Genomic DNA, 22,032 nt, shown 5'->3' on the forward strand with positions numbered 1-22,032 from the left:
TCACATTCCACAGGTAACGACAAAGGTGGCCTTCCTCATCCCAAATGCTCTCCCATATGCAATTAGGATTTTATAGCAATATGAACTAGCATTTGTTTACATTTCTTCCTATTAGTAACTATTGCATCTTTCTGAAGATAGGAGTAGGAAAAAAAGAAAAGGAAAAAGAAAAAGAAAAAGAAAAAAAAAAAGAAGAGGCTGAGGGCTCAATATGATTCACTTCAGCCGGCTTCAGAATGACATTTCCCTCTGTGGGTAGCAGTGACTCCTTACACACTTGATTGCTCCATTTCCTCCCTAACCCCCTCAGCAGACTTTGTTTTATGCCAACTCATACAGAACTCTCAGGAGCACAGGAAGCCTTTTGCTATGTAAGAAGGACTCAAGCCCTTTCACATGCTCTTGCCTCGTTTGTGAAATTAGATGCACATGTAGCCGAAATGCTAAGCGTGCTGGTCCTCTAGCAACAGGTTAGTTAAAAACAAAACCACTGTGGTCAACAGATCTGTGTACACATGTGGGTGTATGTATATGCAGAGAGAGAGTGCTTTGTTATGGTTTGAGTTGACTCAGTGGGATTTGCAACCAATATTACTTTTCACAGGGCTGCCGAGACAGAGATTTAACGTATGAATAACTAACCAACATGATCTGCTTGCTGCACACAGACTTGCTGAACCCAGTACCACGGATATCACACATGGTCTCAATAGGAACAAAGGTCTCAGAGGTTCTTCTAAATTTATCTGGTCCGGTCCTCTGCTGTCGCACACAACTACATCTCATACATCTGTTCGCTCAGGGAACATACGTAGCTGTCATCCCAAGCTGTGTACTTTCTTCTGCCTGTATTTTGTAAGGAAGAAAAAAGGGCATGTTTTCTGACGTATGTGCACACAGAACTGAGAAAACACCAGTAGATGGTTCATAAGATCATTAAAGGTGTCATTAGTACATCACCATTTCACTGCCTGGAAAGACTCGCCACTCATCCTCCACCTTGGGAAGACAACTGTTCTGAACAGCAGGACACCCCTCCTTAGGGTTAGTCCTGCTTATTGAAGTAGAAACTCGTTATTTAATCTATTTTTTTGGGGGGGTGTATGGATGTCATGTTTTTTTTTCTGCAGACAGTGCTAATATTTTTGTGCTCACAGATTAAAATTCACATACTTATTTTTGAAAAAAAAAATATACTGCTACTGATTAAGCAAAGACATCAATATGCTGTTTTAGGAAGGAGAAAATGCAAGGGAAGAAAAGTAACTTGGACAGACAAGAACTTCTTTGTTCTCACTCTCATAGATCTAAACCTTCACTGGAGGCTTCTTGTACGAGAATCAGAGGTTTTATTGTAGTGTGTGACAATTGCTTTATCCATTGGGCTGAATTCTTGAGTTTTGCAGTTAAATTTGGATATCAAAGGAATCTGAAGATAATAGAACTTCTCTCTGATTATTTTAAGTGGGAAAAGATGTAGATTAGGAGTATCCTATGTTATCTTTCCTATCTACCAGTCCTCTTCTCCATCACTCAAAGGTCAGAGTTTACTCTATTGAATCTTCCGATGCGGTGCACTGAGGCTGTCTCGTTTATGACAAGCACTGGCTCGTGGTATTGCATTCAAGCAGATTGTATTGTATTTGTCTGCTATAAAATATTAATTAGATGGAAATATTAAAATAACTGGGGAAAATACATTTAAATCTCATGGAGAGAGGTCATCACTTCCAAACACTGGAATCCAACCAAGATAATGCCTCTCTGTATAAAGTTTTCTGTTCAGGCTTTGAGATTAGTTTTCTGTTCAGGCTTTGACACTGGCTATTGTTGCAAAAACCCATGTTAAAGCTTCTGATTGTGTTTGAGAATGTCCAAAATGATACAAATTCAATTAGTTTTTGCATTTCTCTCAAATGCAATGGGCAGATCTTTCTTTTTGGACAATGTTTCATGTACTGAATGTATTTTTTTATCTGTATTTTGGTTCTAATTCCAAATGCCTCAATGTTCTTGTTTGAAATTGAGGATGTTTTCCATGTTTACCAGCTGTGTTTTCAAGTTCACACAACCAATGAACCTGAAAGCACTAAAAGGCAAATATGTCTGTCAATATCTGACTCAGTAGGAACGTTCAAACTTAAGAAGCTTAATGTGCTCAGAAAGAAAAGAGGGAGCAAAAGCCCTCAGATATTTTCCTCTCGTTGTCATTCACAGTAGGCCAAATTCTGCGTCCATGCATACGTTGTGTGTGTATAACTGATAAAACCTCAGTGAATAAGAGATTGCACTGCATGTAAATAAATGAAAATAGAATGCAGAATATGGATGAGAAATGCAGAAACAAACAGTTTACCATTCACAAAGCCAGCACACAAATATTTAAATCCCATGAAACATCTCTTATATGGGCATCCAGCCTGGCTTCATGGATGCTCTAAGAACCTGCATGGTTGTACATGTACGGTTGTAATCAGAATATACCCAAGCCTGAAATTTTCTATCAAAATGTGTGCCTGTAGAGCTACGTGCATGCACAGCTCAACAGAATTTGTGTTTGGCTCTTGAGTGTTTTGTGCACGCTTTGGTGTGCCTGTATCTGAATATTTACAGGCCAGTGTGTGAGCTGTTGCTCCACATCTGCTCTTTAAATGATGTGGATGTGTCCTTCCTTAACTTCCCCCTGTGGCACATAAGCCTTCCAGAGTCCCCGAACTCTGAGCCAGTGGTGAATGCCTTGAGGAGAGAGAATGTAGAAATATTTGAATTGCTTTGAGATCATCCTGTTCAGTGCTGAGGCATTTATAACAGGCAAGACTACTCCCGGGGATAGTTCCGGTTCCTGTGAATTCTTGTGAAGGTCTTTCAAATCAGCAGGTATCCATCCTTCTGCAAGTGCCCCACAGTGACGACTGGGATGCTTGATGAGGCCTGCTCCCCTAGTGCCCCGTTCCAGTTTTGCACCTGAGCTCTGTAGTCGGTGGCAGTAAGACAGTTGTTGCACTTCCTTGAATATTTTGTGCTGGCACAATCTGGCATGGAGTCACACTGGTCAGCAATTAGTTCTAAGAAGAAAGGTGTAACTTTACTGAGAAGGAAATGGAGGGAAAGGAAAAAAAGAAAAGAAAAGAAAAGAAAAGAAAAGAAAAGAAAAGAAAAGAAAAGAAAAGAAAAGAAAAGAAAAGAAAAGAAAACCAAGCCGTTAATTATACGAAATTTTTGGAAGTGCACTTGATATCGATACAAGTATAAATATGTAATAATACCATAGAACAGAAGGATTTTCTAAGAAGTCAAAAAGCAGAAAAACAAATGAGTGCACAGCGTGAAATTGAAGTGCACCATTTAGATGTTGAATACTCAAACATAATTTTAACCAAGTGAAGTAACTAATCCGGCAGATTAACCGCTGTATGGAGAAGTACAACCACATGCATGACTGAGACTGATGTTGAGAAGGTGGGTATAACAATTTTACTCCCCATCTTCCACCCGAGCCTCCTGGGAATGACTTTGTGGGTGCTTTATTGCTCAGGCTCTTTAGATACAAAATCCAAACCAGGCTGTGTCCAGCAGAAAGGTGGAGGGAAGCAGCTGACTTCTGTGCCAGAGAACGGCAAGCCTAAGGCAGTAAGATGAATTAATGGGACAATTCTTATGTCCTTCTCTCCAATTAAGAGGGAGATGTTAGAAACTTGGCTTCTAGACAAGAAAGGTACCTTCCTTTCCCTGCCTTTCTCACCTGCTAAGGCAGAGGAAATTTTCTTTGTATATTATGCATGGTTGCATGTATATGTGTCCCTGTTGATAGATGGGTGTATTGTTGAAGCGTCCCATGCCTAGAATTTCTAAAACCTACATTTACAGAAATTTGTGTGTTTTTAAATTTGCTCATTAACACAGTTCACACGTGATATAAATATCTTCCCTCCTTTTCCTGAAGTCGTGGCTCCCTCAGATCAAAACCTTCCCAGGACGGGCTGCTCAGTCCATTCTCTACATCCTTTTCCCTGCAGGATCTCCCACCTTCTTCCTAATTAGGTGGAAGAATGAACCCTACCACTCAAATCAGTCAGTGAAATCCACGTAACCCTTTCCCAGCAGGTTCAGCACAGACTCCTGTGTTGCGTTTTAGCTTAACGCTTACAAGCTCTTTTTGGTTTTCCCCTTTGTCTCATTTATCTGCAATTCTTTGCTCCTTATTAAATCGCTAGCTGTCCTGGGATTATTTAGCTGCATGAGCAGCTTTTCCCCCTGCCAGAGCCCTGCCTGTCAATGCAGGAGCCCTTTCATACAAGGCAGTCATCCATAAAAGAAAAGAAGGTGGAGGGGGTACAAGGATTCACACCAGTGGAAACAAAGGCAGGTGATGGGCGCTGGAGCTGTGTGCCTGCTCTCTGATCTACCTTGCCTGCTTGCCCTGAGCACGGTGGCTTTAGCAACATCTTTGTCCTCTGAAAGCCTCAGCCTGCAGAACGCAATAAATAATGCCTCAGAGCAATGTGACCTGTGGCAGGCAGTAAGCGATGACATTGTCAGACACACACAACTGTTGAAACAACCAGACTGTAATCATCACGCCGTACCCACAGAAAGACATTTGGCAAATGAGATTCCATTTTCACATTGGTCTGTGCCGAGCATGTAAATTTCCAGCGGGACAACCAGCATTAGGGATGTGTAATTGATTGTCTGAATTATAATAAACAAGCTGTGACAGGTGATCATCCATCATTTTCCTGCTGCATGTTCCAGCAGCACTGTGAGAGGGGGAGAGAGAGAGCTGGAACGCGGACGGGGAAAATGAAAAGTCGGATTCATATGGAAACAGAAAAGAGGGGGGAACAGAAAAAAGGATCGGGGTGGAAGTGAGAGGAGACTGCAACCAGGAGAAAAACAAGACAAATGAAAGAGACTAATTAATTCCTGTGATTTGTTAGGCATTTGATTGAATTAAAAAATCCCTTCTACTATTACTGCCCTTGAGAACTGGAGGATTTGCTGCAGTGGCTGCTATTTGGAGCTAGGAATGCTAAGAAATAAATACAAAGAAGAGGAAAGCAGGAAGGAGGAGCTATGATTAGAGCAGAACCAATTACAAAAAGTGCGTTTGTGTGTGTGTGTGTATGTGTGAGAGAACGAGGACTCCCAGCTTTGCCTCCTTGTTCAGGCTTAGGCACTTCAATCTGTGACTGCAAAAACACTCTCAGCTTTTTATGATCATACTAAAGAGAATGCTGTCCCTGATGCCTTAATGTTGTAAAAGCCTGTGGTTTTACAGTGATGCCGTCTCAAAGTGACCTGAAGGATGGCTCTTCCCTAAAGCAGGGTGTGGAGGTGCGAGCGGTTCAGCTGTTTGTCTCCTGGGCCAGCCCTGTGAGCAGGGAGCTTACTGGTCTTGGAGAGGAGTGCAAAGACGTCTTGAAAAAAATGAGGAAATAGTTCCTCTGAATAGATCGGGCGATAGATTGGGCTGGTATTTTCCTGAAGCATTCCTCATGCAAATTAGAGTGTGAGGCTTTCCAGTGCTCCACTCTGAAGATGACAGCACCTATGGCAATAATTTGCCACTTCAATATCCCTGGTTTCCTTGGTTATACTTGTTGTCTATACAGAATGAGTGATCGGACATCATTTTATAAATTTATGAAATATTGCATGTCCGAGGCTTGCTCATGGACAGTTTTTTGCCATTATTTGACAATCACCCAAACTGCAATTGTCATGGTATTGTTTGCATTGGCTGGTTGATCAAATGCTCAGGCATTTCCTGTACAGCCTTTTGCCAATAAACATCTGAAATTTACTCTGTACAAACACGACAGTGACCAGAATTTGTGGGATAAATGTTTATGCAAAAAGGGTGTGAACAGAGCTGGTGCAAATTCACCTACTTGTGTAGAAGACTGAAAACAACTACGGGGAAAATTCTTCACATCATTGTTATGAAATTTATGAGGAAATGATATTAAATTCTTTAAATCAATATTAACATGATCAAATAGCTGTAGTGACAGGCTCCATAGCATGGCTTGAGCTTTAAGGTTAAGCTTCTTTCCCGAAGGTAAAAATAATTGCATCTTTCTGTGCAATGACTGACTTGGATGACAGATCTCTGACTGCGACTTCTCTGCCCAGTTGTCAGGTTTGGTCCCGGCTGGCGTACTGGAGACCCGTGAAGCAGCGGCCGTTTGCTCCTTGAATCCTTTAACAGGAATTTGGTTTCGGCATCCGACTTCACTGCGTGAACAGAGGTGGTGGAGGGAAGGCACACCGTAAACCACCACTTTCTGTAACCAGTTTCTAAAACCTTTGCTACAAAGCAGAAATGAGGGTGGGGATGGAAAAGCTTTGGAGCGAAGCAGGTTGTGCTCTGGGCAGAGACTTTCGGGATCCAAGGCAGACTATTTACCTTCTCTCTGCTTTCTTTTCTGCTTGTTAGTTTGTGAGTCAAGACGAACATGGGAAGGGGTGCAGCTGGAGACAGGATCTCTAAGGAGGCTATCTCTAACAAGGCAATGGGAGACAGTTCGAACTGGGAAGCTGCAGAGTGCTGTGCTGCCTGGTGTTTGACTGTAAGTAACTGCTGCTGGCACGGCAGGGGTTTATTTTGGCCCAGACCTGCCCTGGGAACAGCAGAGAAGCTAACGCTCTTGGAATTCTCTCTCTTTACGATTCACTCAGCGACTTGGCTTCAAAAGAGAATTAAAAAAAAAAGAAGGAGGAAACATATCCAAATATTGAAGCCAAGGTTTGTATGTGAAACTGTGAGGAGGAGATTAAAGACCCAACAACCCTGATCTCCCTGAGTAGAAAATTTAAAGGGGGCTGGAAGGGAGGGCATGCGTACAGAAAGAAGGAGATGAACATTTGGGGGCAGTGGCTTCTATTCTGAAGAGCTTGCTCAGCCCTGTGTGAAATATGCTTGTGATCTCTGGAAAGGGAGTAGCCTCCTCCCCAAGCAAGCACACAAAATGTGCAGTATTTGTGCAGGGAGAAGAAAGCACTGGGAGGCTGTAGGGAAGGAAGCAGCAAAACCTTTTTTAGGTTGTGTGTTTCTTACCATTCTGATTTTTGTTGTTTCCATTAGTGCTGCTGTTGTTGCCCCCAGGCTGCCCTCTTGCTTCCTTTTCGGCAGGCTGTGGTGTCCTTGGTCCGAGTGCTCCTCTCCCATGTAGGAGGTGAACCACAGTGTACTGAGACTGCAGTGGATTGAGCAATGGCATGAACAAAGCAAACTGTGGGATGAATGTCACCAGATGTGTAATGGTTAAAACTGGTTCGGGTTAAAATATCAGCTTCAGGAGTTCTTTTTTTTTTTTTTTTTTTTTTTTAATTACTACAAAGTTGTTTAGTCAGTTCACATGGGACACGATTTAGCCCATGTGAAAGCAATGTGAAAATATCATTTTAAGTATGGGTATTATTTGTTATTTTGTGTATTTTTAGTATAGAGGATGAATTATGTATCCTAAATACCTCTTTCAGCACATAACCAACTAATTCACAAACCAGTGGCAAATGCTGGAACCTGCAGGTTATGTGCAAGCCGTGCTGGATAGATTTTGTTAATGCCGAGATGGTTTGTGAAAGGGCAATGTAATAACTTCCATTGAGGAAAATTATTGTAAATGATATTGTGTATAATACCAGGCTTTCATGAAAAAATGGTCTTTTTTTCTCCTTTTTTCTTTCCTTTGTCCCAAGCCAGATCATCTGTTAAGTTGGCCATGACAATATTTTTCTCCTCATTTTTGTGTATAAACAGAACTGAACACAGAGTAGAAATTCTCTGCAGCCTTAAGATATCCAATTTTTCACTTGACCTTTATAAAAAGTCAATTTGTGCTTTGTTTCTTTAACATGAAATCTAAAATGCCCTCCAGTCACTTCCTCGCAGTATTCATTTTTGACCATAAGGAAAGCAATTCTGCATTTGCTCTTTTCAGGAACTGCTAATGCTCAGGAGACAGGGGATTCATTTCTGCTTTTTGTTTATACTGGAGAGTTCAGGTTGCAAAGATCTGGTGTCACCACCGTAATGTCACTCACTCTGCAGTTAACTGTGTGTTGCAAAATGTCAATGCGAGCTCAATTGGAGAGAAAGAATGGATAACTTAGATTGAACAGGGACTGAAACCCCAGAGTTCTGATTTTGCATCTGTTGCCGACAAAAACAAGTTAGGCGTGCTACTTAGGTGAAAAATGACATCTCCGTTCAGGTAACTCACACTTTGGGGATCCCCCACCACAACACATTGAGTCTGCATTTTTGGAAAACACCTACATTTCCAGACAGTGGCTCACAGGACCTTCTGCAGGTCTGCAGAGCTACCTTACTTCATGGGACAAGTTTTCTGGGTTAGAGGAGAGTGAGCACAGTGCCCTCTGAATAAATTTGCTTGTGTTTCACTAAAAATCACAAGTTTCTTTTTCGTAGCCTTTTAGGTATTCTGGCTTTAGAGGTTCAGTAGGAGATTCAAGCTTGGTGATTTTTTGTGCCATTAAAAACCTGTAAACGTAAATCTCATTACATTCTTTAACAATCCATTGTTGACCTCCATTCATGTGTCATGAAAACCCCTTATAAAGGAGTGCTGCCTGACTGTGCCTCACCAGGTGAGTGCTCCTGCACCGTGTGAGCTCTCCAGCTAGGACCTAGGCCTGAAGGCTCATGTCCCTTGACCTTGTTCCTCGCACCGCACCCAGAGTGCATATTTTTGGACACAAGTATGCATGCCTTATCATGCCAGCTGTTGCTCAAGCATTCACATGAAACTCAGAGTTTCCAAAGAAGACGCTGCAGTCTATAAAAGCTGGTGAAGAATTGCGGATTGGTGACAATATCACCCACCCAGCCAATTGCTGCCTTAAATTTAGATACAATTACATCAGTAGTGTGTGGCACTGGGTTGAAAACAACATCAAGGTGCAGTTGATCATAGCAGCGGTGTGTCTTTTCTGGTTAAACCAGTGTTTGTAGTTGTCATGTGTATGGATGCCTTAGAAAAGCTAAAAGGTCAGCAGTACTACGTGAATTGAACACTACCATGTACAGGCTTTTTTCACATAACAATGATTTAATCACAGACTATGTTTTGAGAAAGTCAACTATTGTATAGTATCTCCTAATTGTCTAGTGTTCTAAAAACAAAATTAAGACAAGAAAATTGTCCATAAAGAATTAATTATCTTGTCTTTCCAAACTTTCTGATCTGTGATAATCAAAATTTTGCATGCAAGATATTTTAAGTATTTTGTGACCATATGAGTCACTTAAATGAAGACATCAAAACACTTAGTGAACATGGGTATGTTAAGTCTTCCAAGACACAGTGGAAGAAAGTGAGTGTTCTTGTGCTGGAAGTCTGCAATTTAGTTGGAAAGAGAAAAAATCTAGGCCTCTGAGTTCTGTGAGTCCTTTAACCACAAGATCTTCCTTTCACATCTGCGACTCAAAAAAAGAAGTGATTTTTCTTCATTGTAATGAGATGTAGTAATTAGAATATGGAAACAATCTGTGGCCTCTGAAACTGTACAGATGTCACTACTGCATTTTATAGTCACTTGGGGCTTTGTGGTTAACTGGAGATAGAATTTGAACTGTCCTGTTCCAAAAGCAAAGGCTCTTACCATTTAGGCTAAAAAAAGAATCTGCAGAGGCTCTTTGCTATAAAGGGCTTATGATATTTACATATGATATGATTCTGACCACTTGAAACAATAGTATGTCATTTATGTGCACAGCTGAAGGATACAGCATTAAGAGTTCCTGGACAATTTTTTGTAGTTCTTGATGTCTGATTTATTAATCAGTGAATTCATTTAATGCAGCTTTATGTGGCGAGTGATATGGCTTTATGTTGTGTAATATATTTCCCTTGTACAAAGACTCATTGTCCTGGTTTGCCGGTGAGACCTTATAAATATGTGTGTGTGTAGCTCAAGCAACTTATTTTTTTTTCTTTTTCTTTCTCGTTTGGTTCCTGTTTTTACCATCTGCTTGACATTACTGTTTGCCTTTTGTGCCTACAGAACTTCCCAAGCCGTGCTGTGCTCTCCAACAAACTGTGCTATCCAACCCTTCTCTTCTGCAGCCTCCTCATTCCGAGGTGACTCATCCACATTGCCAGGGAATAGTGCACAGAGGTACCAAAATGTATGTTTATTTACATTAAGTGTACCATTGTGTTTAATCGTAAGGATGTTACCTGAAAATCCATCAGATGTAGAAACTGGTATTGTAGATTTCATTAGAACTTGGTTGACTCTGTGGTGGTGTTTGCTGGTGTAGTTCAGGCAGACACTATGCTTCTGAAGGTTTTTAAGAAGGTAACACAGAAAGACTTCCTTTGCTGCCAGCTATAGAGATAAGAGTGAGTTAACTGTGTTTTTATTAGGCTGGGTGGTGAAGCCAGTCTCTCTTCCTGGCCTTGTCCACACAGAAACTTCCACAGAGCTACCTGCCCCCAGGGGTGTAATTCTTTTGCTCTGGCTCTTCCAGCGTATCTCACCGTGTGGATATGTTTGTTCCAGTGTAAAAACACTCACCCAGGGAGCTATACTATTATAGTAGGAAGTCTGTGCCATACATATCCATGAGGATATAAGGTCTTTAACTGTCAAAAGATTTAAGAAAGAAACAGTGATGATGGCCAGTGAAGAGAAATAAGAAAAAAAATCCGTGACTCTAGGGAAACTCAGACTCATTTAGTTGACCTTGCCTAAGCTGAAGAGTACCTACAGTATTACCTCCTCATCTCAGAACAACCATGTATGTGTATCATCTTGGCTATGTCTATTTTTTTTTCCCCCAAAATATATTATTTGGATGGTATTTGAGGATTTTATCCTGGATTTTGGGCAGTCCAGCAGCCTGGCCAGAGCAGTGGGTACTGCTTCCAACAAGCTGCAGAGAAGGTTTTCCATGTCCCAGATATATTAAGCTCTGTGTGTATGCGTTACAAAGCACACAAACAGTGTATTTCTACCCAGGATTTCCCAACAGTAAATACAGCTTCCTACCCTGTTTTGAACTCAGATGAACTTTTCTGATGCCCAGAGGCTGAAGCCACAGTTAAAACCAAGTTTTGTTGTTCATAAGTGGAAAAAAGCAGCAGTCCTGTGTTTCTGCAACATGCGAGCAGGAAGTTTTGTTTAGCTAGAACCAGCGGCTAAAAGGAAGTGCTTTGTGATTGCTTTGTTTCTCTTTTCTCAGGAATTACACCTTTCCCCAAACCTGACACCAGTGGGCAGCTGGTTTACAGCACCCATTTCCAGCCCTGGTAGACTAGAGCAACAGATCTTTAACATAAATGCAAGAGTGACTGCTATCCATCTTACACTCTGAACCTGTAACTGTGTAACTAGAGGAAGATAAAAAAAAAAAAAAGAAGAAAGGAAACCACTCTTCTGGCAGCTTTTCACATTCTATATTTGAAGCAGCAGTTGTTTTTCAAACTGTTTCTAGATTCTGGAATAGGATAAATCCTTGGAGAGGAGAGTTAGCATACAGAGCACAGGTGAGGTGGCAAGGGTTGAATGAAAAATAGAATTTATTGCCTGTTTTTGCAGTTTATCATGCTACCATTTTATGTGCATACTTTATAAAATATCATTATATTTATTATTATTATCTGTTGTATATACAAGTGTTACTCATTTAGGCAGCTCAACAAAGGCCTGCTACAATTCTTAAAATAGCCAGATACATTCTTGCTCTGTTCACTGTTCACTGTTTCTAGATATGAAATAAGTTTTAATTACTTTTTATATCTCTGTTGTGTCTTCTTAGTAATTTTAGTCTGACTGTTCCTTCTTCTTGGATAAGTTCCAGACAAAAAATCAGAGCAGCTATCAGGAGAAACTAGATATCACTTGTACATAACAGCCTGGAATGTTTCAACTGCTGCCTTATATGGGGATGCTTACGAGGGTCATCTCTCCTTGATGAAACCTTCAGGTGAGAACTAGTAAGGAAAAGGAAAATACCACATTATGCTTTTTCTGCACCTACTTTACTTGTGACAAGAATATTATGAGTAAAATACCCCCGTCAGCAGGTAATATGTCAGCAAAACCACTTCCATCCAAGCTCATTCTGTGAAGCCCCTGCTTCTTCCAGCTTCAACACGGGAAGGTGTTAGGGAATCAGCATCCTCTCAGTAGAGCCTTCCCTGGGAGAGAAAACCTCATGTCGACATCAGTCCTTATAGTCTTTTGAAACAACCTTAGCATCAATGTACTGGAATTCAAGTGTTACTTAAACCTCCCTGATTTTAAAGACAGTTCTGTCATTGTAAAATCTTCCCCAAATCTGAAGTACCTTCTGTTAGCAATTGTTTGTAGAAATGTACAACCTTTTGATAGAGTTTTCATATCCACTTGAAGTAAAGAACAGGGATGGCTAACCAGAAAAGAGGAAGGAGTAGATCTTCTGTTCATGGAGGGTAGAAAATTTTGTTGTCTATTATCAAGCTACATTGATAAAATTTTCAAAACACCAGCTTCCTGTTTTTAACAGCTATAATCTTCACAGGGAAAAGACATGAAGAAGAGAGCTTCAGTGCACCCTCCTGAAGCTATTTCTTTTCCAAGAAGTCATAAAAGACTGTGGTTATTTGTGTTCGGAGAGAAAATTATTTCTATTCTGCTCCTTCCTTTTCTGTTAAGAGAAGACACGCACCCACTCACATTCTTCTATGTCTGTAGCAACAGTGAGATTCCATAATGTTTATAATATCCCAAGTTTCTTAGCTAAAGAACATTAGGACGCAGCTACAAAGCTTCATTATAATCTGGGAGACTCTTCATTAAGAGGCTATTTGATATTAATTGCCTATTGATACTGACAAATATTTTATAAGCAAGTTTCTTTTCCCTCAGAAGTTAAATCATCGGTGCATTTGCAGAGACCACCATTAGAGCTAATGTCTGTGTGGCCAGTACTACAGAGAATACACTGGTGTTGTGTTACTGTAGAGAGAAGTAATTTGAGGGTATTTATGTACAAGAATTGTCGTTATTGATCTGGCAAGGCAAAGATGGATGGCATCGTGGCAGGTTGCAAAGTGCCAAGGAGGTGGTGGTGAGCTGGAGGCTCGCTTTTAATGCAAAGCGAGCGTACAGTCCAAGTGGCATGGGCTGGCAACACATCGGGTAATTGCGGATTGATTTGCCTCTGAATCTGGGAGAATCCTTAGAGGGAAAGTAGTTTCATTTAAAGAAAGCTGTTGGTAATAAGCAGAATTGGGTTTTAATGGGGTTCATACAGATAGAACAGAAATCAAATTAGAGCCTAATTGGCATACAGAAGATGGAAAGAAAGTGGAAAGCACAGCACAGCAATGGCTGTCTTGAGCTGAGAGGAAGCAGTGCTTATGCAGCCAGTCTCCATTAAGATCCTATCCATAATGCATGAGGTTTAGAAACCCAGGGGACTGTCCAACAAAAAGGGAGGAATCCTCCAAACTACCCTTCAGAAAGTGATGGGTACGCTGTCCCAGAAGGGGCCTGTCTAGAGAGCACTTTTAGTAAGTAATGGTTCACTTTGGCAGTAGAGGTGATAGAGCACTAATGCACTACAAGCCAAGTGCTGGCTTCCCTTCCCTTCCACTGCACTGCTCTGCTCTTCAAGGATCACTGGGAAGGAACAACACTTTTTTTTTTCCTTTTTTTTTTTTCATCAAAATTACTGCTATTTTTATTTTATTTTGAGCAGATTTCAGGAAGTAATCCATGCTTTACATTTTCTCTCAGGTTGGGAATTCCAATGTTACCCGGGTTACTTAGGTAGGCCCTTAAATCTTTGCCTGTTAACCCTTTATTGTTCTGTTGTGAGTCATAAAAAAAGTGTCCATTTCAATAATTACAAAGTCTAGAAGATTTCAAATTAAGAGTGCAGGATGGAGTAGCTAGCCTGAAAATGTGGATTTGGATTTTTTTTTTTGACTCTGTAATTTGATCCTTGCAAATTTGTTTTTCCACTGAAATTATTGGCCAGACCTGCTGTTAAGCACTGCAGTCCTGTTTCTGGTTTCTGATTTGTGGGGCTTAAGGTTTTGCTGAGTTTTCCAGCTATGTTTCTTACCTATATCAGAAAAATCCATACATTCAATGTCTCTAACATTATTTTCAGCATAAATCCAGTATTGAAAAAGCAGAATAATTAACTGAAATCTCTTCCTCGTTAGAGTTTATTCTGCTAGAATGAAGCTGTGACATGCAGTGTTTGGAATGATACAATACATGGAAAATGGAACCGAGAAAGTCTTTCCCAGCTGTCCACATCTTATCTTCTCAGTGGGCTTTACAGTGTATAGTAAAAAAGACTTGAGACTGGTGTCCAGAGTCTTCGCAGGGACCATGCCTTGTTTCATTAAAGAGAAGGAGAAAGATCAAAAAGTTCATACACGTTCAATTTAGTTGCAGAAAACTGCAGAATTCTGGAGAACATAAAGCCTGCGTCCTGGACTCCACAAAGTTTCCAACTGTAGCAGACAACTGAGAGGATACCTGAAAGAGCAGGGGTTCAAAATGCAGATTTTAGACAAGGTTATACCTTTGGGTAAAGTCCTGGGTTTATTGTGGTGGTGCATAATTTGTTATGCCCCAACTCTATCCATCTGCTATAGACAGAGTAGGAGAAGGCTTGAAAAGTTTATCCTTACGCGTCTTTCTTACTCCTGTCTGTCCAGTTAGATGCAGAAGGAGTTCTTACTCCAAGGTGGAAACAAAGTACAGTTCAATGTGATTAAAATGACTGAAATGTAGAAAGGACTGTTTCTAAACTGCTTAGATTACAAATTTGGCCTGTTCCCATGTTGGCACATGCTTCTGTATGGATCCTGTGGAGCCAAGGTAAATGCTGAGCACGACTTTCCCAGCATTTATGCCAATACACGGGACTCAGTGTATTGTCTTCAGTGGAACATCACCTGTACAAATGCATTAGATTGCCAGAACGTACCAGCTAATTCAGGTTGCACTCCATACTTGGGTAAAACAGCAGTGCATTTAATTGCACTTCCTTTCAGGCACAATTTTTTCTTAATGCATGCTTGTCAGTGTCATAGACCCTAGGGTCTGATGAATATGTGACCTTTGGGTCTGTGTTTGGCCCAAAGAAATGATAGGCACTTTCTACCTGTTTACATACCCATAGAGTCCCATTTGGTTCATACGGGAGGTAGTTTGATTTTTTTATTTTTTTACCTCAAGGAGGCTTCATTTAATATATTAAACAAAAAGCTCTTCAACTCTTGGTAGTTGCAGTTCTAGCTCTCTAATGACTTTCTCAGCTGTGCTGTGCGTTTTCGCAGAGATCATGTTACTTCTACTTCACAAGAGCAGAAGGTCACCTTGCAGGAGCAGCCACTGCAGGCAGGGGACACTGGCCTGCCAGGTGACACTAATATTTGAAATGTTACTGGCATTTCTAAACCATATCTCACTGCATGCATGTCTTTCTTATAAAGCCACTCAACACAGGGAACAATAACAGGGATCATTCCTGGATGCACGTAGAAGTTCTCTGAAGACGTCTCTCTCAGAGTATCATTGAGAGACCTGTAGTCAAATAATGTTTGTTTTCTTCCAGCCCAAAATATTTTCTAGACTTTCTCAGAAGAAGCTCAGACATCCTGAGCAAAGCTGACTTCTGATAGTATCACCTATAGAGCTGAAAAACATTTTTAATATTAACGGTCTCCTTAGAATTATTTTTCATTTGCTGACTCTTTGTAATCTTTCAGTAATGCTTCATGCCATTCTTCAAAATGTGTATGTGTCAGGCTTGGATTTCGCTTTGCTCTGAACAGAATGCATTAGGTCTATTTGTCATTATCATAACCTTTGTCTCTAGGCATCTCTTTATGGCACTCAGCTTTCGTAGCTACTGGAAGCTTTTCTGTTATTATTGATTGTTGTAGCTGGCGGTGATCGCACTTTCAATGCGACTAAACAATTTTTACTTCCACAATCTCTGCGTACTGCCATTTGGAAACAGACCACCTAGGAGGAACAGATGTGAATTTTAAGTGTTGAGAAGGTGCTAATTGATTCTTTTTCAGCTTTCTTTTCTCTCTGTTAGCCACCAGGTTGTCTGCATTTTGCCATAGATACTGAGAGAATATTGTAATAGATTTCTGTTCACATCTCTTGAAGTGAAGTCTTTTTTAGTGGTGTTACTGGTACTGACCTGACGAATTCTGGGGAGGGCTTTCAGTGTCTGTAAGGTTTTAGGAAAGTTTCAATACAAGGTGAGATCGTGCTGTGAGATGGAAGTTCAATGCTACTTGCATGGTCTCGTCAGCAGACTCCCAGACTCATGCGCAGGCAGCACTGGGGGAACAGGCTTCATCGTCAGAGGTGGGAGTTCTGTGGAGGACCATAAAGGAGAACAGAAACAAAACCAGACTCTTCAAACACAGATTCAGGGTGAGTGATCCTGTGATTGCTCCAGACATGATTTTGCAGAAAACCCAGTATTCAGCTTGTTTTGAAAGCAGAGAGATACTTGTCAGCAATTACTGCTGAGCTAGGGAGAGTACTGTTAAGATAGATAAACTTGTCAGCTGTGTCAACTGTGATGATGGAAGAGCAGAAAGGCCAGCTGTAAGGTTGAAAAAGACCTTTGTATTTTAGATGCAGATAGGGAGGTTGTTTTTCCATAATGCTGCAAAGTGGTTGAGAGTACCCTTGTTTCTATATGCACTAATTCCACAGATATTACAGAAGAAAAAAAAAAAAAAAAAGAGCTGTGGATGATGGGCTAAGGGTTCCTGGTATTATCACCATAAATAATGTTTGCTGTTGGCAACACATTTTTGTTGGTGTGCATAACTGAGTCTTTCAATTTGGGTTCCCCTTCTTGTTTAGGGGATTAATTGGTCTACTGCTTCTACCTGCTGTTAGTTTCCCATCGTCCACATTTCACACTTAAAAATCTTTGCTGATTTTCTCCAAAGAATCTTCATAGTCTTGGCTGATAACTATGTCAAATATATTCTTTCTTTTGTTAAGTTCTGATTAAGATTCCCACTCTGACATTAAACTTGAGACTGTCAGTGAATACGGGTGGCCAGTCACCAGTGAGGTTCCCCAGGGCTCTCAGTTTTAGGGCCCATTCTCTTTAATGTTTTTATAAATGAGGGACTTGAATGCACACCAAGTAAGTTTTCAGATGATACTAAATTAGCACGAGCTGTTGATTCCCTTGAGGATGGCCTTGCAGAGAGCTATTGACAAATTATAGGGCTGGGCAATCACCAGCTACATGAAGTTTAACAAGTGCAAGTGCCAGATTCTGCACTTAGGACAGTGCAACCCTGTCTGTATGTACAAATGTGGGCACACGAGGCTGGAGAGCAGCTCTGTGGGAAGGGATCACAGAATCACAGCATGGCTGATGTGGGAAGTGACCTCTGGAGATCACCTGGTCCAAACCCCCGCCCAGTAGGCTCACCCAGAGCGTGTTGCACTGGATGACATCCAGGTGGGTTTGGAATATCTCCAGAGAAGGAAGCTCCACGGCCTCTCTAGGCAGCCAGTTCCAGTGCTCTGTCACCTCACAGTAACAAAATGCCCTCTCATATCCATCTGGAAATTCCCGTTTCAGTTTGTGCCCGTTGCCAAAAGGAGTCTGGTCCCAGCCTCTTGACACCCTCCCTTGTGATATTTGTACATATTGATGAGATCCCCTCTCGGTCTTCTCCAACCTCTCCTCCAAGCAGGACAGATGCTGCCGTCCCCTCGTCTCAGCTGGACTCGCTCCAGCAGCTCCATGTCCGTCGTGCTTGGGAGCCCAGAGCTGGACGCAGCGCTCCAGGTGCGGCCTCCCCAGGGCTGAGCAGAGGGGCAGGATCCCCTCCCTGGCCCCACTGGCAGCCCTCTTCCCACTGCACCCCAGGCTACTGTCAGCCTGTGAAACTGTAAATACCATTGGCCTAAGGAAAATTAGGCAAGTTTGTACTAAGAGCGGTCACGGCATCAGGAAAGGGAGGAGCAAGCAGCAGGGGTGGGGATGACAATGACCACTGTGCTGTTTGCAACACTGACACGTTTTCTGTGATTTTATGATTTTATTTGTACTCTGTGTGGTGGAATAGGACCCTGGTGACATTTGGGTCCTTTAGGGCCGGCGTGTCCCCGAGCTGCTGTCCGGCCCTGGTCTCCGCAGGTCCTCTACTGCCGGCGGGGTGGCCTCTTCTTGGGTGGTGCAGAACCCTGGGAGGAGCTGTTCTTCCTCTTGGGGGCTCTCCGGGGCCCCCCAGGTTGGCACCCTGTGCCCCGCCTGGCGCTGGAGGGACCTGGTGCAGCCTCCTGTGGCTCCTCTGGAGGCGCAGCCTGTTCCATTGGGACCGCAGCAGAGATGGAGTGAGGGCGGCTTGGAGTCCCTCGCAGGCTGTCCCTGGAACTTGCAGGCACCTCATCCCCGCTGGAGCAGGCGGGCTGTGGAGAGGGGCCTGGAACGGGTGGAGGAGCCGCCCCTCCGTGTCCGGATGGTCCGGGTGCGGGGCTGGCCTCCCGCTGCTGGGCTGCAGGTGGAGCGTTCAGTCGCAGCAGGCGGTGGGCCTCCCTGCTGCACCGTTGCGCGGTGACTTCCAGGAGCTGACTGACAAATGTCGCCGCGTGGTGGCCGAGGTCGAGCTCCATCAGCTGGACTAGGAGGTCTTCCTCAAGGCCAAAGAGGCGCAGGCTCTCCATGACGGCGTTCTCCAAGATGAGCGCCTCCAAACGCCGTGCCCCGAAGATGCGCCCCAGCTCCCAGCGCACCCAGGAGAGCAGGGGCTGGAGGAGAGCAGGGTGCTCCCGGAAGAGTTGTCCCCAGGTGTCCGCGAGGAGGCCACCAACGAAGGTGATGGGAGCCCAGACAGGGGGCCTGTCGGCAGATGCCACTGCCGATGGGCTGATGATGAACCCCTCGAACTGATCATCAGCCTGCACCGAATGCACTAGAGATGTAATTCTCCTCTTGCAGAGGGGGCACTCGGGCTTGCTGTCTGCCACTGCCGGATGCACGTATAGCAGAACTGGTGGCAGCACGGCATGGTGAAGGTGGTGCTGCCCCAGGTGTCCAGGCATATTGGGCAGCGGGTGTCCAGTGCCGCGGCCATGCTTGCCACTGGTGGGCTGGGAGGAACAGCAGGTGACAATCTCCTCCCAGGCACAGGAGCTGCAGCGGCGGGTGTCACTCTGGAAGAGGAAGAGAGGGGTCACAGTAAATCTCTGGGGTGGGGAGGGTCCCTCAAGGAGGAACCTCGTGCTGCCTGTGCAAGGTGTCCCCATGCAACTCACCTCTGCTGCTGCAGGTGCTCCTGCTGGACGTTCTAACACTTTGTGCCTAAAGAAAAGGTCCCTGCCCGTCATGTGCTGGGGGCCCCAGAGCTGAACGCAGGGCCCCAGGTGGGGTCTCACGAGAGCAGAGCAGAAGGGGAGAATCACCTCCCTTGCCCTGCTGGCCACGCTGCTTTTGGTCCAGCCCAGGATACGGTTGGCTTTCTGGGCTGCAAGCACACACAGCCGGCTCATGTGGAACTTCTCATCAACCAACACCCCCAGGTCCTTTTCCTCTGGGCTTCTCTCAATCCATTCTCTGCCCAGCCTGGATTTGTGCTTGGAATTGTACCGGCCCATGTGTAGGAGTTTGCACTTGGCCTTGCTGAACCTTATAAGGTTGCACAGGCCCACCTCTCAGGCCTGCCCAGGTCCCTCTGGATGGGATCCCTCTCTGTGTGGGCTGCTGCAGGGAAAGTTACCATTCCATCCAGATCCAGTACACTCCCCTGCAGCACACTGACCACAACGCACAGCCTGGCGTTATTGGCAAACTTGCAGAAGGTGCACTCGATCTCACTGTCCATGTCTCCAACAAAGATGTTAGACTGCGCTGGTCCCAATCCTGAGCCCTGAAGAACTCCACTTGTTGCTGATCTCCACCAGGACATTGAGGTGTTGACCACAGCTCTTTGAGTGTGACCATCCAGCCGATTCCTTATCCAATGTGTGGTCCATCCATCAAATCTGTTTCTCCAGTTTAGATACATGGATAGCCTGGAGGACAGCATCAGATACATTGCACAAGGCCAGGCAGATGATGTCAATTGCTCTTCCTCTATCCGCCAGTGCAGAAACCCCATCGTAGAAGACCACCAAATTTTTAAGGCACAGTCTGCCCTCAGTGCAGCCATGGTGGGTGTCACCGATCTCCTTACTGATCTCCTCCTTGTCCTCCTGGACATTTGATTCGTGAAAGCAAATCAGAAGAGTTTTTTATGTACATCTCGGAAGAGAAATTTAAGAGGGAAATGGCCTGATAACCTAACATGTTTCAGAAGGTCTCACATGCTGTGCAAAACGAACCCCAGAACATGCAGCATAAAACCCTAGGGAAGAACCATTAAAGATAATACAAAAGAGCGTAACTTGTAGAGGTGAAATGAGATGATGAAATTTGTTCTTGAGGATGAGTCAGCGTACAGAGGAGCCCATTTCTAAGAAATATGACAGAGGTACAGTCACTGACTAAGACTGAATGACATTCGTGGAATAGCGTAATTGCTGCCCTGATGAGGATTATGGACTAGGTAGTGTCTTCTGTGTCTAGTTTTTGTAATTGCCTGGATTTGTTTCCTCTTTCAGCCTATGGCACATAATAGTATTTCATACTGGTGCGGCCCCTTTCAACGACTGTTTTTTAATAGCTTTAATTAATAGTTAAAATTCCTCTTTGAGATCAACAAGTGGTCTGCTTCTTACCCACGAGCTGGGAAAGGGAGATAAGTATGAAACGCAGCTCTCTGTAGGTGGGCGTTTACGAGGTCTGCGCATTACTTCGAATCACTGCTGCCAGAAGAAGAATGGGAAAATATCTGATCCGTGTGAGGAAGGAGCCCAGCCTGAACTGTATGTATGAAGTGTCCAGCGAGACTTGCCGGCTTATCAGGAATTATCCAGTGAATGTTTGCAAGTTATTCTTATGAAAACTGTGTTGGACAATTTGAAATCCGATGTGTGAAGAAAGTCAAAAGAATTGGGACCCTGTGCTGAGCAGTAGGAAATCTTTGTTCAGGTATGGTTGGCAGGCAAGACTTTTCCATGACTTTTTACCAAATAGTACCCCCTCAGCATTGTTTGGTGCTCGTTTTACATCCTGCAGGTAAAATCCGGAGTAGTGTAGTGAGGACTACTGTGATTTGCTAGAGAAGTCGAGAATGTCAGAATCTGAGTCAGTGTTTGAAAAGAAGCAAAGGCTCTTTTGTCTGCTTTGACACCTGATACAGAGAGCTTTCTGCAGCAAAGATTTCCACTTGCAGTGCATAAAAGCGCTGTAGGCCCTGTTTCCTACTTGAGCTATCTGGGGAGTAAATCTCTCAGATTGTTCCAAACGGCACTGATACGTAACGTCAGGAGGAATGTTCAGAGAATGGATATAATGCAGCCAGTTCCAGTGCTCTGTCACCGTCACGGTAACCAAATGCCCTCTCATATTCAGCTGGAACTTCCTGCGTCCCTGTTTGTGGTCATTGCCTCTTGTCTTGTTACTCGGCACCACCAAAAGGAGTCTGGCTCCAGCCTCTTGACACCTTCCCTTGTGATACTTGTACCAAGCTGAGCAGGCCCAGCTCTCCCAGCCTCCCCTCGCAGGACAGATGCTGCAGTCCCCTTATCTCAGCTGGACTCACTCCAGCAGCTCCATGTCCATGGTGCTGGGGAGCCCAGAACTGGACGCAGCGCTCCAGGTGCGGCCTCCCCAGGGCTGAGCAGAGGGGCAGGATCCCCTCCCTGGCCCCACTGGCAGCCCTCTTCCCACTGCACCCCAGGCTACCGTCAGCCTTCTCGGCCACAAGGGCCCATTGCTGGCTCATGGATCTGGGGGTTTTGGCTGATGGGAAGTTGAAAAGCAGTCAGCAGCGTGCCTTGGCTGCCAAAAGGGCTAACCGTGTCATGGGGTCCTCAGGTACAGCACTGCCAGCTGGTCGAGGGAAGGGATTGTCCCACCCTGCTCTGCCTGGGACAGCCTCACCTTGAGCA

The 22,032-nt window shown here is 43.8% G+C and overlaps 1 long non-coding RNA gene across 4 annotated transcripts in view; it reads left to right on the plus strand.

Annotated features, from left to right (window-relative positions):
• The window catches only part of LOC137841242 (uncharacterized), a 59,894-nt gene extending 40,365 nt beyond the window's left edge, over positions 1–19,529 (plus strand). The window contains exons 1-5 of one of the 4 annotated variants that reach the window (XR_011088501.1): positions 163–6,575; positions 10,036–10,159; positions 11,795–11,962; positions 16,313–16,437; positions 17,618–19,529. This is a non-coding gene — a long non-coding RNA (uncharacterized lncRNA). Of the gene's footprint in view, positions 1–162; positions 6,576–10,035; positions 10,160–11,794; positions 11,963–16,312; positions 16,438–17,617 lie in introns of those variants that run through there. The other 3 variants (XR_011088500.1, XR_011088502.1, XR_011088503.1) reach the window with 3 other exon arrangements.
• Positions 19,530–22,032: the final 2,503 nt, after the last annotated feature.

Source organism: Anas acuta, chromosome 17 (genome assembly GCF_963932015.1).
Source record: "Anas acuta chromosome 17, bAnaAcu1.1, whole genome shotgun sequence".
NCBI lineage: Eukaryota > Metazoa > Chordata > Aves > Anseriformes > Anatidae > Anas > Anas acuta.